Genomic DNA, 17,194 nt, shown 5'->3' on the forward strand with positions numbered 1-17,194 from the left:
TAAAATAATGTCCCTGCACTGCACTGGGCTGAGCTGGAGACTTCTTTCTGACAACACACATGGGGCTGTGTTTCAGATCTGGGACCAAAAGATCACAACACACTGCTGATTTCTTATTGCTGAACAGTGTTTGCACAGCATCTGCACCTCCTTTGCTTCTCTGTGCTCTCTCAGGGGGCAGGTAGGGTTGGGAAAGGAAAAATGATGGGATTTGCAGGAGGTGGAGAGGAGCTCTTCCCAAAGTAGCCACTTCTGGAGACTGTCTGGGCCCCAGTTTTCTGGTGGGAGGTGGGTGACTGACTTTGCATCCATTTTCTCTTTATTTTTTTATTCCCCCTCATTTATTAAATGGTCTTTATCTGAACCCATGAGATTCTTGTGCATTTGCCCTTCTGATCCTCTTTCCCACCCCTCTGGGAGAGGCAGGCAAGCAAATGACTCTTTACCTAAGAGGGACTTACCCAAATGAAACAGAACAAAGAAAGACTCTCTCTCATTAAAAAGGCTGAGGGAAATAAAAGACCAACAGAGGAACACTGGAGTGAGTACAGAAACATTTCTCACCTGTGCTTGATATTGGTGGCTGCATCAAAAACTTTTGGAATTCTGTAGTTTTGGGCAATAGAATTTTGGCATGATTGTAACACCACTATTCCACTCTTGACAAGCAATATAACCAGGCATTTGTCTGTAATTTTGATTTTCTATAAGCAGTGTAGTAGTCTCCAATTATCTGTGTTTTGGGAAGTTATGATATGGCTTAAGTCAAGCCAAAATGATGCTGACCAGAGGTAACACAAGGGTGTATGTACATTAGCACGGACTGTAGAGCAAAAGGAGCAAATCTGCACAACAAAACATTCAGGGCTGGCATTCACATCCCACAGATTCAGGGTGTTCTACTTAGATTAACCCTAGGCTGGTCCTGTGGACTGAAAGACTGCAGGAGGTGAAGCATTTTAGGAGAGCCTCTGGATGTCAGGGTTTGGTTAAGCCTTTTCCAGAAAAAAGCCCATCATCGTGGTCTGAAAGGGCTGCATAAAATGAATGAAAGTGTCATCCATGGATATGACTGGGAAATTCACTCTTGAGCCCAGCTGGAGTGGTAATACACCTGTGTTACCTGTAAGGAGATACACAGTTCCAGAAGTTATTTTACTTTCTTCCAAAGCCACAAGTAATACTGATTCCTTTCACTAAAATTTTAACGAAGGCTCCCAAAATGTAAGCCTTAATATATTGTAATTGATTTTAAGAATTCATGAGGATCTACAATAATGGCAGCTTTTTTGTCTGGGGTGAGACCTGTGGTCTTTGCACAGGTCCTGCCTTTCCTGCCACCTGACATTTGGGAGATATTATTTTCAAGTGTTTTAAAAAGGCTGGCCAGGTTTACCAAACTCATTTGTGTTTCTCTGCTGTTACGTTTCTGTTGCCTTCCTGTTGAGGGAAGGGCTGTTGGAAATTAACTGATCCTGCATCCAGGCGAGGGTGCTGCAGGGCAGAGCACAGAGGCTCCAACCACAGTTTCCAGGAACTGCTGGAAGTGAGTTCTCGATGATCCAGCTGGACAGTGTTCTCCCAAGGAAACAGCAGGTTCAGCTGGGAACACCCAGCCCAAAGTCACTGAGCCACACTTCAGTGAGCTGAAATGTGGTCACTGGGAACTGCTGCCAGAAACACATCTGAGATTAGGATCTTGAAAAAACAGAAAGTGCACAGGAACTTTTTTATTTGCCTTTTTTAAAAATTGCATTTACTTGTGTAGAATGTCAGAGAGATAATTTAAATAAAGAACTTGTGCTGATGTCTCCTTGGCTTTCTCTCTGTTAAATCTATCCATTTCCAGCTGCTGGGGGATGTGAGGCAGGGCCAGAGAGCAGAGCCTTGTCCCAGAGTTCTCTGGTTGTCACAGGTAAAGGAATTCAGTCATCAAATTCATCTTACAGTGCCATCAATACAATGATGGAAACAGTCCTTTTGGTCAGTAAAATAACATTTTTGATAGAGTCTGGCTCAAAGAAATTAATTTTTTCACATCTCTGCAAGAAGAGGCAGGTTTTGACCATCATTTTACAAGGTGACAAAGCAGGCAGAGGAAACCTCAGAGTCTCTGGAAGAGGCACCAGACTGTGAATGTGGGGACTCGACAGACATCCCAGTCCTAGAACATGCAACTTCTGCAGGGTGGGCTTTGCCAGCCTCCCTGTGAAGGCAGCAGGGTCAGAGTCAGCCTCAGCACCTGCTGATGTCCACATATTTTCAGTGTGATGCCTCTAATAAGTATTAATGATTTCTGTGTATAGCTGTTTCAGTAGTTACCACAGAGTTATTCCATTTCACACGTGGCAGAGGAGGTTAATGACCTGGAATCTCACAAGCACTGTATCATAATTATGTCACTCATTAAACCTCTAATGGTGTGTTTGAAATATGGGAGAGGCAAAAGCTCGTCTCGCTGCTCTCTCATGCTCCAAGCTGCCGTGTGCATTTTCATATTTGCTGAACTCAGGAGAGGCCAAGGATGTTAAACTCTGTGCAGAAATGAGGCTGGCAGATCAGTGGTGTGTTTCATCTAATCTCTCATCTCTGAAATGAGCTCCATTTGTCGGGACAATCATTGTGATCTCTAAAGAGTGGCCTGGCTGGCGAGTGCTGGCTCGCATTTTACACCTGTGGATGTGCCACTTCAGCCTTTTGTGCCTTTATTTCTTCTGCCATGAGCTTTCCTTAACCACTGCAGTTGAATGAACTTCAGCACAGAGCTGCAGAATCAGGACAATGAGCCCCTGCTTTGCTGCTTTTGTACCAAAAATCCTTGCAAAGCCAGAGAGGCCACGAGTCAGTGACCACTTGGGGAGTTTCTGGTAGAGCAAAACTGTTGTGGTGTGGGCATCTGGATATATCCTTCATTTCAGCTTCATTTTAGCACTGCTAAATACAGAGGTAAGTTTTCCCTGAATTTTATGTTCAGTGGCAGCTCAAATTACTTCCTCAGTCACAGAAATTTAAGCTGCTGAGGAATCAGCAGAGTGGGTTGCAGACTTCTGTCAGCCTGCTAAAGATTTCTAGCTTATCACAAATTTTAATTTTGAAATACCAATTAAAAAAACCCCAAAACATAAATAACATACATCTTCATTGAAACATTTCCTTGCAGGTTTTAAATTTCAGAAGCATAAAAAGGAAAATCTTGAAAACACATCTTGTTTGCCAACATGCATGAGGACATTTAAATGGAAAATAATTGTGATCTGATATTCAAAGAACCCAGACTTGCTCATATATTTTTAATATTCTGTGGTTTATTAATTTTTAATTAAGTTTTTACTAAATATTGTTTCCTCAGTAGCTTTCAGTTTCTGTGGTTGAAAAACATAAACCACATTTTTTGTGGATTAAAAATCCAAATATTTTTTAACAATAGTGAATAAATTTATTATTCTAAATCAACAGATTATACTGAATAAAGTGTCTTATTTACTAGAGAGATTATTTATACAGTCAGTTAAATAAATATTCAATTATTAATTTCAAGCACACATTTCTTTGATCAGTGGGCTTGCTTGACATTTTCTTTCAAACAATTCAAAAGTCATTCTTGTAACTACACAAAATTGATCAAAATTTTCTGAAAATTTTGGGCTAAAACCTCAAAGTTCACTTATGTGAAGGAGAATGAAGGAAAAATAATTTTCTGGAGGGAAGTTATGAAGGAAAAGCTAAAGAACAGAATGCATTTGTAAGCAATGGGGATAAAACGCTGACAATGATATTACTGAAAGATTCCTGCTGACAAGACCACTCCCAATACACAAATATGTTTCAAATGCCTTCCTGGTATTCCCATTAGTTGTAGATATTAGGAAAATTGAAAAGCCACAAACAAAGAAAATTATTTTGAAGAGGTTTTTTTTTTTTTAATGTTACTGATTTATGTTGTCATGTAGAAATTTTTATTTCATATCTTGATTTTTTAATGTTATATCACAGGCTAGCTGCTGGTTTTCTTAGGAAAACATTAATTCTAAGACAAAAGCTCAAAATTGTCAGAAAAACTTGGTAACTTACCTGCTTTTCCCTGCTTTTTGTGCTTCCTTTCCTAAACAATTACATACCTTGTGGTTTTATGCTGATTTGAAAAAGAAAAAAAGAAGAAAAAGAAAGAAAATAAGAAAAAAAGAAAGCTTGGAGAAAATTCCCATAACACTCTTCATTTTCACCACCTTTATTCATTAGTTTTTACAAAGAGTTCCATGACCAAATTTCTGTGCACTCCCATGTTTGGTTAAAAAACTCTGATGTTTGGGGTTGGTAAGGTTTTGGGTGCTTTTTCTGTTTTTATATATATTATATATATATTTTATATATTTATAAATAGATATATATTTTATATATTTAGGAAATCCCATTATGGAGGAAAGTAGAATGATCTCCTCTGAAACGTCTTTTTTTTTTTTTTGGTGAAAAGCCTGTCTTGGGGGTCAGACATGTACTGCAGCTCCTGTTTCCCGTGCCTTAGGACTCCTGTGGAATTATGAAATATTCTTTTCCATTTTCCTTTAGTAATCAATCACAGCAAGCGTGTGCCACTGCATTGGTATTGGTATTTGTGCTGCATTTAAATCTGCAAAAATTCGGTGGTAAATCACTTCTTAATGTGCATAGCAGTGATGTAATCTTGCTACTTAAATTTCACTCCACTGAAACATCCCTGCCTTGGGCCGTTCCCTGAGCAGTGTAATCAGCAAAAGTGGGGCCTTCTGTAAAGAAATTGATTAATTGACACAGTCAGAAATCTGCACCTTTCTTAATGAACTGATAATTCCTTGAATGAGATGTGCCCCGTGCATGTGAAATTTTACACTGCAAGCATTTAGCCAATACTGCAAGAATGAGTGGTGTGGCGTGTTGCTGTTTTTCCTAATTCTTATATTTTTATTATCTATCCATTTTTCAGCTACACCTGATGGTGCAGGAATGAGGCCAAAAGCTGGGCTTTTGTCAGCTTTTACTTTCCTTTCTTTCCACAGTTTCTCTATTTCTAGTTATTTCTCTAAGGTACTTTCATCTGTGTTTTTCTTCTCTTCTGCTCTTGTAGACATAACGCTGAATCAATCTTATAATGGAATGAAAACCCCCTGAATAATTACCCCTAATTAACAGAGTGCTTAGGATTTTTGAGTACTTTCCTGATGACTAATGTGGCTGATTTGACAGCAAAACTCGAACTATGGCATGTCTTGATCAGAAAGCAAAAAATGTAAGCTCTTCTAGAAATATTACAATGATGCTTCTACCCCAAGATTTTGTATTTTTTTCAGAACTATGAGCAGGATTTATTTTGCAAGACGGAAGTAACCCTGGAATTTCTGACAAAAATTTCTTAGAACTCCATTTTTTTATGAATAGCTGAGTGTTTCAGACCCATTAGAGGAAAATCTGCTGCTTCTCTCTGCAGAAGGAATTCTTCTCTTGGGCTTTGAAATTAGGAATTCAGCTACTTGAGGACATGGGTCTGCAATTTGCAATTAATAACTTTTTGGTGAGAAATGATTGGTTTCATTTTATGCTTATAAAAATATGTGAGTTTTCAAAGATATTTTAACCTTCGTTTTTCTTTTGGTGTATAAGTGTGTCTGAAGTTTATTGGTAAAGCTCTAACTGTAAATATTTGGCAACTGGCAATTTGCATTGCATAATTTAATTACCTTCACTGTGTTATTTACACTCAGTAATGAGAAACTTTCTAAAACTAATTAGATATCCTTGCTTAGTTGCAAAAATCTTATAAAGGCATTTATAATTCAGTGTTCACTGCTTTTTCTGTGTCATCCAGTGTCCAAGACGAGCCAAATCACCTATTTCTGTCCCTTTTAGCTGAAACAGAACTATTTCCATTTCCTGTTCACGGACTGGTTGTGTTACCCAGCTTCGGGTAAGTTGTTTAATTTTTGTTTTCATTTGGTGACAATAAAGAGGTTTCTGCTAAAGGAAATAGTAGAAAAAAAAGGCATTTTGTTTTTCTTCACCGACCACCAGGGAAAACACAACTCCTGTGCACAGGGGGTAGTTTGCAAACGCAGCTTGGTCTGGTTTCAGAGAGCAGAAGGAATGACCTCTAGTGCACTGTGTAATTACAGTTACTTCCATTCCTTAATTAAGACTGTGCCATTTCTCATAGCTTTTGCCTCGTGGAAAGACATTTTTCTGCTCAATCTCATCAGAGGAAGAGTAATTTACTTTCTGTACATATTCTGATGACAGGTACACTCTAAATATTGGGATTTCTTCTTAGGCTTGATAACTTCACATGCTTTTGATGACAAAGTCATTCTGCTGGGTGTTTAATTAGAGGACATCAAAGAGGGTTATTTACATTTAATTCTGTAGTTAGCATTTGGCCTTCTCAGTTTTATGCCAGACTTACAATACAACATCCACGCTGTCTGGCATTAATTTAACTGGTAAATAATTTATGTAATTAATTTACTTGATAAGCCTCCCCATCTCATTTGATGATTTTGTTCTCAACCGAGCTGCACTGGCAACGGGCTCAGCAAAAATAAAATACTTTGGAAGTTGTATCAGTGCCCCAAGGTGGGTGTGACAGGTGACACGCCTTGTCTGATGCTTCATAAAGCTTAACTGCTTGCAAAGTGTTAACCATCAGTACAAAAATGACTTCTAGGCTTGAATAATATTCTTTAAAAAAGCTTACAGGAAATGATCCTAGACTTACTGACCCTTGGACCTGAGCTGGCATGGTCAGTCCTAGGTTGCCACGTTCCCTGGGTCTCCCAAAGTCTCACAGCTAAATTTCTAAATTCTAAATTTCTAATTTCTAGAGAGAAATTGTGTCAGGGCCATCAGGGGCTGCTCCAGTAGGGAACAGAAAGTCAGACCCAGTCAAGAGGAAGCTCACAGAAATAACTCATCTAATATGATGGCAAAAAATTTGCCAACTCAGTAACTTTTTTGGTTTTTTTCTCATTATTTAAATAGTGACATCCATGAGAGCTTGTTGCTCTGTCTGTCCTTTCTTTCATGCAAAGGCTGGTGGGTTTTTTGTTTATCAGGTGGGGCTATTCTAAACCACTGTTGTAACAAAGTCTTTTTTCCCTTTGCTCATTTGGTGCAGGGCACCATCCAGACTTTGAGAGGACAGCAAAAGAGAATTTTTAGATAAAATTCTGAGGGCGGGTTCAGCCTTTTTATAACAAACCTTCCTGTCTCACTCTTGCTTCCAGCTCTCTGCTGGCTCATCCTGCTGAAAATGTGTTTTGTGCTTCTTTGACCAGTGGGAAGGATGGTTTATGTGAAGAAGGGATGCACAGGATGACAGAGATGGTAACAGCACTTGATTCAAAGGGATTTCCAAGTGTCTTCTGATTGTGTGGAGGTACCTATGAACTCAAAGTATTCATTCTGCTGGAAGAAATCCAAACTGGTAAATCCTGGGTCTCTGCTCCAGCTGCCTGCCCAGCCCATCCCAGCATTGGCTTCCATAGTGGCTGAGTCCAGCAGCAGAGCACCAGTCCTTCAGGAGAAAGGCTCAGTGGAAACAAACATCTCACACCCCCCTGTCTGATGCTCAGCCTTCCTCTTGGAGTCTTCTGCAGATTTTTGTCCTCTGCAGTCTGTGAATGTCAGGAGAGCAGGTGAGGGAGGAGACCTGGGCATGAGGCTCCAGCAATCAGCAATGTTTTCACATTGCTGCAAAGGCAGCTCTCACCACAATATCCACACAAGCCATTTTCAGTAAATAACTGCCTCATTTTATGGCCAGCAAGCAGTGTGGCACTTAGAACTCTGAACAACAGAGGGAAATAGTAAAAATAATAATCTTACCCAGACAGAAACCAGCAAATTTGGCTTGAGCTGTCAAGTGGCTGAGGGTGTTTGTGCTGGGAGGAAATAGTGAGTTTTACATCCCTCAGCCAATTCAGAATACAACTATAGAATATGTCTGAAAAGGCAAACAAAAGACTGAGGAAACTGGCCCTGTGGCTGGCCATTTTTTTCCAGTATGGCAGAATTAGGTCAGAAGCTGTGGGATAGATGGAGTTACAACTGCTACCTTTCACTAGCTTTACTGAGAATATTCCCTAAAGCATTGGTTCCACAGGGTTCAATGCTGAGCCAGTTAAATTAATTTAATATATTGCAACAATACCGTGCACTGATTTAGACAGGGAAAGAGAAAATTGACTGACCTCATATTCTAAATATTAAACCACTGGAGCTGGGTAGAAAAGTGTGTGCTCCTGATCCTCAATTCACATGTTTATTTATTTCTTCATTATTTTAGTGAAGCAATGGCTTGAGGTGTAAAACAGATTTTGCAGAGTGCCATGATGAGACAGTAGAGCAGGGTGGTGAAGTCTCATCAGGACTGATGACATTGAGGGGCCCCACACAATCCAAGCAGCACCACTGTCCCAGCTGGGTAAACACCTGGAAATGATTTTGGGTGGGAATCAGAGAAAGCCTCTGTGCCCAGCTGCCATTGCCCTCATGAACAAACACCCAACAGGAGCCAATGACTTTGAAGATCTGATTCTTGCAGCAGCTTCCACAGCACTGACCTCTGATGTTCCACAGTAGAGGCTTGGATAACTGGCTGCTTGGAAAAGCAGCAGGCCAGGCAAACTGAGAAGCAGGAAGGATGATAGAAACTGAATTTCCTGAGAGGTTCTGGTACCATCTGGTGAAGACCAACGAGATCCTCAGTAAGAGAGACTGAACAGTAAGGGAAGGGAGTCAGGAGCTGCTGTTGGAAGATCCTTTTGTGAGAAAGGAACTTCTGCCTCCTGCAAATGAGAAGTATATGCTCTGATGATTAAAAGCTGAGTCCAAAGTGGAAAGTTGCCAGGTGAATTAAAGAAGGTTTCTTTGACAAAGCAGAAGTGGAGTATTTGAACTCAAGTAATGATCAACTATTGTGAGTGTTTCCTGAGCTGTATTTTCAGCAAGTATTACTGAGTTTAGATCCAGAACATCCCACTGTCCCAGGCAAGAGCTTTTGCTGCTCCTGGCATGTTTCTGCAAGGACTGTGTTTCAACCAGTCTTTTGAGGAATATCTTTGTTTTGAGGAATATCTTTGTTTTGAGGAAAGAAAATGGACATGCAAGAATTCAGAAATATTTCTGTCAAATTCTTGCTGCACAATCAAGGAATTTTAAAAGATTGTTTTTTCAATATAACGGTATTGTAGGTATTTTCTAGGCAAAATACAAATTTAAAGCAAATATATATTTCTAAATCTTTTTGGAAAAATATCTCTTTTTTTGTCCTGCTCTGTAGTGTTAAATATTGGTGGAAAACTAAAAAAAAATCAGCATTTAGCTGTTTCCGTGAAGAAATTTTTCCTAAGGGATGCCAAAGGGAATTCTTTCTGCTCAGCTAAATAAGTGAAGTTTGAACATACACAAAGAAATGACCAAGTTATTCCTGAGAGGTACTTATGTGTTTTATGAAGAGGATCAATTTCTGTAACGTGTTGTCAGCAACATATTGCTTGTTAATATATTTAAAAGGCACTTGAGAGACAATTGGCTGCATTGACTGCAGAAGAAAAATGTATTACCTGTAGCACAAGATGGGGAGGAGTGCAGGTTGTCCAAGTCTTGGTTACTTTGAATGGACTCGGGCTCAGTCTTTTTAAACTGTTACTAATGGAAATTTAGATTGCAGCTGTGTGAAATGAATCTATTTGACTTCTTTTTAAATTCATCTCTCGGCCTTCTTTCTGCAATGTACAAGCTCTGTGCTAATTGGGTAATGGTTTCTTGTTACAACTCATTTTGCACCAGAGACATTCAGGAAACACAAAATGGGCTGTCAGACAGGAAGAATTGGGGGGATTGTAACTACAACTGCAAAAATCACCCAAACCAGCAACAAAGTTTTGCCACGCCCAAGCACCCAACACTTACTGGGATGCAGGGGGTGCAGCCAAGCTGGGGCCCCACAGACTGGCATCCCCCCAAAATATCCCTGTCCTGCAGAAGATGTCCCCCAGAGCCCTGCCTGCCGTGGTGTTGTGCCTTTCCCAGCATTAAGCTGAGATGTCACCAGGAATGGCCCCACAGCAGCTGAAGCTGCAGCCAGCTGAGAGGTGTCTGTCCATCCCAGCTCCCAGCCCTTTCCAGAGCCAGCCCTGGCACTGGGTGTGACACTGCTGCTCTCCAGCCCTGGGAGGTACCAGTGAAAGCAGGACAGAAAGTGCCTGAGTTCCTCCGTGCTTCAGCTCCAGGGACTGGCGAGCCCACAGCCCACCTTGGTGCAAAGCCACTCACCCAGTGACACCAGCCAGGAGCACCAGTCCTCGTGTCTGTGCATCTTTCAGTCTGATTTCATTGGGGAACTCTTTATTTTAAAAATCTCCCACTTTGGATGGATACAATCCTCCCTTTAGTCTTTCAAAATCCCGCCAGACTTAGCTTTTTTCACCCTGTCCTGTTTCTTCCTCCTACCCCCATCCCCACCTGCTTTTCTTCATTATTCTTTGTCATTTCAGACAAGAGTAATACTGCTGGTGGGCCTGGAGAATCCTTGAAATAAATGCTTTCTTTTATTGTCCCATTCTAAGCATCAGTTTGCATTTTAATCACTTGGGGTTTGCCTCTCATCCCCCTCTGACAAAAACGCCCCTCCTGGATATATACAGTGTGTGAGACTTCTGTGAAGCTGCAATTCACTTCAGTGCTGCTTACCAGTGCTCATCAATAAAATAAGAAAGAAATTTAAAAATCACCCAAGAAATATTTTTCTTTTGCTGTGATGAATGCTCAGTACATTCTCTATATAAAATCAGACTCAGTGTGAATGCCAAGATTTTTGGTTTTTATAAGGGGGAAAAGATTCTGCTTTCTGTGCAGGGAAGTTGGATGAGATGAGCTTAAGTAGTCTGTACAAACCTTGCCCATTTGTGTGATTTCATGAAAAGGAAAGTTGTGACATCATATTTTTAGAACTTTAGGGGGAAGAACCTGGGCAAAACTTTTCAGAAAAGTTAACAGAGAAAGAGGCAGGGTTATTCCTGGTCATGGCATCATTTGTAAATTGTTTTCTGGTGTTTTTTTCTTCTTCCTTCAATTTTCCTTTCCAAAGAGGAATAAAATCAAGGCCTTTAGAATCCTTTTTAGGTAAGATAAAAGAAATTAAATAAATTAAGGACATTGAATTGAAACCAGAGGGACACACACCACTTTAATACATAAAAAGTGTTCAAAAGAGCACCTGAGTGAAATCTGACAATGTGCACGATTAGAAATTATAGGTTCATGGGTTTGCCTTTATCTATTCTGAGCTCATTAGTTCACCACAGAATAACAGAAATTAGCATCCAGTTTCCTTTCACAGAGGCCAGGCTTTTCCAGAGGGCAGCCAAGGAGTATCTTCTTTTTTTTTTCTTCACAGAAGGAAAGGACCATGACAGAAGTCTTCAGCTGAACTCCACATTGCCCCAAATTATCATCTCCAATGAGGGTTTACTCTTTGTCAGCACTTCCCCTGGCTGGAGGTCAGCACTGCAGGAAGAGATGAATGTTTCAGCAGCTTGTACATCTCAGATCACCTCGCTCTCTGGCACCCTGCCTTTTGAATGGAGGACATGCTAATTGGTGACATTTCAGTCACAAAGTCTGGTGATCAGATGTTCCTGCTGATACCAAACTTTTAATCTGCCTTGGATGAGGCAGGACATGGAGACACAGCCAAAGGATGAAGACTGGAATTTTAAAAATGGGCTTTGTGCCAGGAGCAGAGCCGTAGAATATGGGGTTCATGTCTTCGCCTCTGCCCACACAGGGGAGAAGGCCAAAGATGCACAAAAAACACCTGGTGCAGGCCTTTTCCATGCTGGGGATCCCTAAGGAAATCAAGTCGGACAATGGTCCAGCCTATATTCCGCGGCCTTTAAGGGATTCCTGCAGAAGTGGGGAATAAAACATAAAATGGGCATCGCTTATTCCCCCACGGGTCAGGGCATGGTTGAGCAAGCACACCAGTCGCTCAAGAGGGTCCTGGAGCAGCAGCAGGGTGATACTCAGCTGGTTTCTCCACATACTAAATTGCACAAAGCCCTTTTTACCATCAACTTTCTGAACTGCTCCTTTGAGTGTTTATGTCCTCCCATTGTGAGGCACTTTGTGAATGGTTCACCCTTGCAGTTAAGAAAACATCCTCCTGTGATGGCGAAGAGTCTGGAGTACGGCAGTGGAGGGTCCACATGAATTGGTCACCTGGGGACGTGGGTACTTGCATGTCCACACCCCACAGGTTGAAGTGGGTCCCTCAGAGGTGGGTTTGACCATACCTTGCCAAACGTACAACTCAGTCAGAGCCAACCCCGAAAGATGTGGTACTGCGTCATCATCGACACCCCCCAGACCAATATTAGGAGTACTCTGGTGGGTCAGACACCCGTACCCTAAACCCAGACCTACACCCATTCTCCTCTCCTCATTTGGTTGAGATATTTGAATGACTTGTGCTGTGTTCTGTTTATTTTAGGCTAGCCTCCCAGACCCCTAACATGATCCACTTAAATTAGAAAAAGGCATTTTCCTCATTTGTGGGAACCGGGCATGGGCAGGCATCCCCTCTCACCTTCTTGGAGGGCCTTGCACAATTGGGCATCTGATGCTGTTTTCACTTAACAAAACCCAAATTGCCAATTGGAAACAGAAAAATACCACATAGGCCATCCAAAAGAGAGACTTAAAATTTAGGACGAAAATTGCAGCTCTGAAATTTTTCATTGGGCCAAGCCAAAATGGGTTGCGGTATCTGTCTTTTTGCCTTGGGTATCCACAGCCAAGGCTCTAGGTGAATTGGGCCACCTAGAGTGTTGGGAAGCAAAACAAGTGACTCTTACATCAACCGCCCTTAGCGACCTCCTTGAAGAAGGGGAGATAACCAGGAAGGCGACCCTACAAAACAGCTGCCACTGACTTCCTCCTTTTAGCACATAGCTATGGGTGCGAGGAGTTTGATGGACTGTGCTGTTTCAACTTCTCATCTAAAAACGAAAGCATCCGCTCAAAAATCAAGCAGCTCCAACAACTGGTAACCAGCATAAAGGACGAATCCAAAGACTGGCTGGGGAACCTATTCAAGAACTGGGCACTCACAGGATGGCTGGCCTCTATTGTTAAGACCATCTTGTTAGTTCTTCTCATCTTGTTCTGTATCTCGGTTGCCCTTTCTGTTTGTAAAAGAATTATTTCCCGGAGCATCTCCCCCTCTGTCAACGTCAATCAGGTTGACATGCCACCCAACCCGGCCTGGTGGGTGAGCGAGGACCTTCCATCAAAATATGAGTCAAGCACGTCCTCGCTATCTTCTTAAAAAAAAGGGGGGAGATGTTGCGGCGTGTAATTTTATTTTGCTTTACCTTTGTTGTACTCCACGTTATAATGGTTTAATCCTATGTTGTACCCTGCTATTTGATGTATTTCGGGTTGCCCTTGTTCTCACCACTGCCCTGTCAGTTGTCCCTAAGCCCCTCCCACATTTCCAGATCCTTCCCTATCTGTCTCCCTAATCCCTTCCCACCAAGTTGTTAATCCTCTCTGGCCCCCCACTTTGTTCCAGAAAGTTCCATGCCCGTCACCTGTTCTCTGATGTATGATTTGATATTGTAAGCTGAACCCCACCTGTGTTTCTCCCCATTGGTCCAGTGTATTGGTTTCCTGCCTTATGTCACTCCCCTGAGTTCTCCTGACTGGTTTGCATATTGTGCTCTGCCCTTATGTAAGTTGCTGCACCCTCGTATCCCTCACCTTTCGTGGTTTCCCTCTCCCAATCCCAGTTGCCTTCCTTCCCTGTTCCCGTTTGGAACCACTGAAGGACCCTCCCTGGCTCTTCTCCTCGGATGTGTGCAGCCACAGCGAGAGCTTTGTACTCTACCCATATTCTGGGTTTTCCGAATCCCAGGAACAGGCCACTCTTGGCATGAGCTTGCCTTGTGGGCTAGCAGGGCTGACTTAGTGTGAGTGGGAAAGGCAAGCAGCGTCATGCCTGAAAGTTTAAGTAAAGACAACTCATTCCATATTTTCTCATAAGCTTCCTGTGTAAAATGTTAGTTGCAATGTGGTTTAGACTTCCTGAACAGACCAGCTAATAAAAATTGTCTCTGTTATAATTCTGCTGAAAAACTATTCCAAATTTATTGCTTCCCTATGATTTTAGTTCACTTTCAGGGTAATTAAGTGAGAAACCTTGTTGTAGTTTGTTATTTTCCCTTGTTATAGCCTTGTTTTCCCCTTTCGTTAGAATGTTTTTTTCCCAATGTTGCGCCCCCCAGTTTGGTCTGTTCCAGGTTACTCCTTCCCGCCTTAGCCTTAGTCAATTGTACCTAAACCATTCCCCTTTTTCCAGATCCCTCTCTGCCCATCTCCCTAGACCAGACCCTCCGAGTTGTCAATCTCCCCTGGCCACACCTGTTGTTCCAGAATGTTCTCTGTCAGTTGTTAGTTCTGTGTTACATGATTGGACCCCATAAGTTAGACCTCACCTATGTTTCCCCTCATTGGATTGTTGTACTCTGAGTCCCTCCCTATGTTACGCCCCTAAGCATCCCTGATTGGTCTCCGTACTGAACCCTCCCTAGGGGGGAGGGCCTCTATTTAAGTTAATGTCAAGCTGTTCTCTTCACCTTTCTCAGTATCCACCTCTTGGCTTCAGTTGTCCCCCTACTCGTTCCTCCAATAAACCCTTGGAACCCTGAAAGGACCCTCTCAACTCTTTACTTCTTCCCGAGCTCCAAGAGACTCTGGGAGAGGCCACTCTTGGTGCTTCCCCCGCCTCACCAGCTAGTCGGGTGGACAAAGCGCAATGGACCGAGGTGGGCGGCTTCAAAACCTGGCTGGTTTGCATCTCTAGGGTATTGTAAACAACAAATTCCCTTTTAATAAATGATAACCCAGCCAGGCTAAGAAAATACAAGACTGGGCTCTGAGCTAATATAAATCATAGCAGATGCATGGAAATAGAACTCTGCGGGTTTACATCAGCTAATGGGTCTGACCCAGGATTTATGTAACCCAATTACATAAATCTCTTAACTGACGACTCATTTTGTAGAAATTCACCAATTCACCAACTAGTGTATCAACTCAAGGAACAATTAAGTGTCTGACAGCCTCACAGAGACTTTCTTAGATGTTTCTTTAGGTACAAAATCATGCCACCTTTTTTGCAAAACACACCCATAAGTACCCACTCAGCCTGTAATGGAGCCTGCTGTTCTCAAGAGAGAACAATCACTAGACAGTTCCTCACTGCAAAAACAAGACAAATGGTCAGTCTTATAACAGCAGACTTGTCTAGACCCAGCAAAATTACATGGACCAAAAACCAGCAAAAAATATCAGGGTTATCAAACTCCCTTCATGCCCTGTTGCTTAATCCCACTGTGCACACACAGTCACAAATGAATTTGTGCTCACCCCAGCAGCCTGATCTACTCCTCAGTGTGGCTTAACAGTAATACATTGATAGCATCAATGAGATAAAAATAGAAAAAAACCTAACTCCCACTCCAGCCAAAGCAAGTCCTATTTCATAACTTAGAGCACTTGCTGACACAGACCCAGGCCTTTCAGAGGAGGTGGTAGGTTCATCATGGTTAAACCCAGGCTGCACTCTGAGCACATGGCAGATAGAAACGGGTTTTTATGAGCTACTCATCCTTACTTCTGCAATTCTTCTATTTTGTCTTTGCCCTAAGTGACTTATTTCTCACCATTTTTTCTCCCTCAAATTTGAAAAAATATCAATTGACCAAAGAGTCTTTCACAGCACACCCTTCCTGTGACACACAGTTTCAATTCATCTCTACAGTTGTGCTGTTTTTCCTATAATTTGACCTTGAAGCTTTCATCTCTGGCAGATGACTTCCAATATCTCCTGAAACGCTTGCATTATACTGCTCATTCCCACATGGAAGCAGGAACTCCCAAACACCCAGCCAGGATGAGGTGGAGAGGAAGCAGCATCACCTGTGCCTTTCAGCAGAGGTGTTGTCACCTCCACAGCCTCTGGCTGGTCACTGGACCAGTTTGAGGGAACAGCTACACAAAAAACCATTTCCCCATGGTGTGCACTGACTCCCCAGACCCTGAAGTGGATTTGCAGAGTACTTGGCTCTGAAGGGCTTTAAAATGCTCCTTGAAATGGAAACAACTTCTTTATAGCTCAGTTTCTTTTTTTCAAGCAGAAAATTATTTTTTTCTTTCCTTCTTAATGTAGGCCTCATATACCAGGGAAAAAAGTCCTTCAGGATGAAGACATGCTGAAAAGCCCAGTGAGTGGTCAGACTCAAACTATTAAGATCAGTTTTATTTTGAGAATTTTTGTCATTCCTTTTCACTAGGGGTATTGAAATAGGTCCAGGCATGTCACAAAGTCTCACTCATGCTACTCTTGCCAGCTGTGACTGGATATTAGGATAACCTATTAAAATCTAAAATAAATAATAATAATATAAATAAAATAACTTAAAAACATAGACAAAAATCAAAACCCTAACAAAGACAAACTCAAAAACATAAAGGTCAGAATTAAGGAACAGATCCTTGAGAGCCTGGCCCTGTTGAGTCCACTGCTGTGGAAAGGCTGAAATGCAGAAATATCACAGGATTCAGTCACATCTCCTCCTCCAGGGAATTTTCCTTGACTCTGGTGTATCAGACCCTGTCTGCTGCTGATCTTTGGTTGGTGCCACAAAGTACCCATTACACCTCTGCTCTTTCACACGAGGGACCATGAGGTTTCTGCTGCACTTCACTCTGTGCTTAGGCGCCTGTCACTGCCTGGTCTTACAAACAAAAAGTTTGACTGAGCCCTGATTCCTTTATAATTCAGCTTCTAAAGAAAAACGGCTTCTCCAAAAAAAAAAAAAAATCCCCTCTGTTTGGCAGGTTGTTATTTTCAGACTAAATAGCAACAGAGCAGGTTGTTCTTGGCTCTTGCTCCACATATGATATAGATGCTGGCTGTTCTTCAAACGCATTTAATGATCCCATGCTATGTATGAAGAAATACAAATAGTAAGTAAAGGCAGAAAGGCAGGTGCATTTTATTTGGCAGTTAAAAGATGCTCACCATTTAAAAGTGAATATAGTACAAGTTATCTGTGCAATAAAGTGAATTTATTGAGCAGAAAATAGTTTGCTTCATACA

This window comes from Sturnus vulgaris, chromosome Z (genome assembly GCF_052056855.1).
Source record: "Sturnus vulgaris isolate bStuVul1 chromosome Z, bStuVul1.hap1, whole genome shotgun sequence".
Taxonomy (NCBI): Eukaryota; Metazoa; Chordata; class Aves; order Passeriformes; family Sturnidae; genus Sturnus; species Sturnus vulgaris.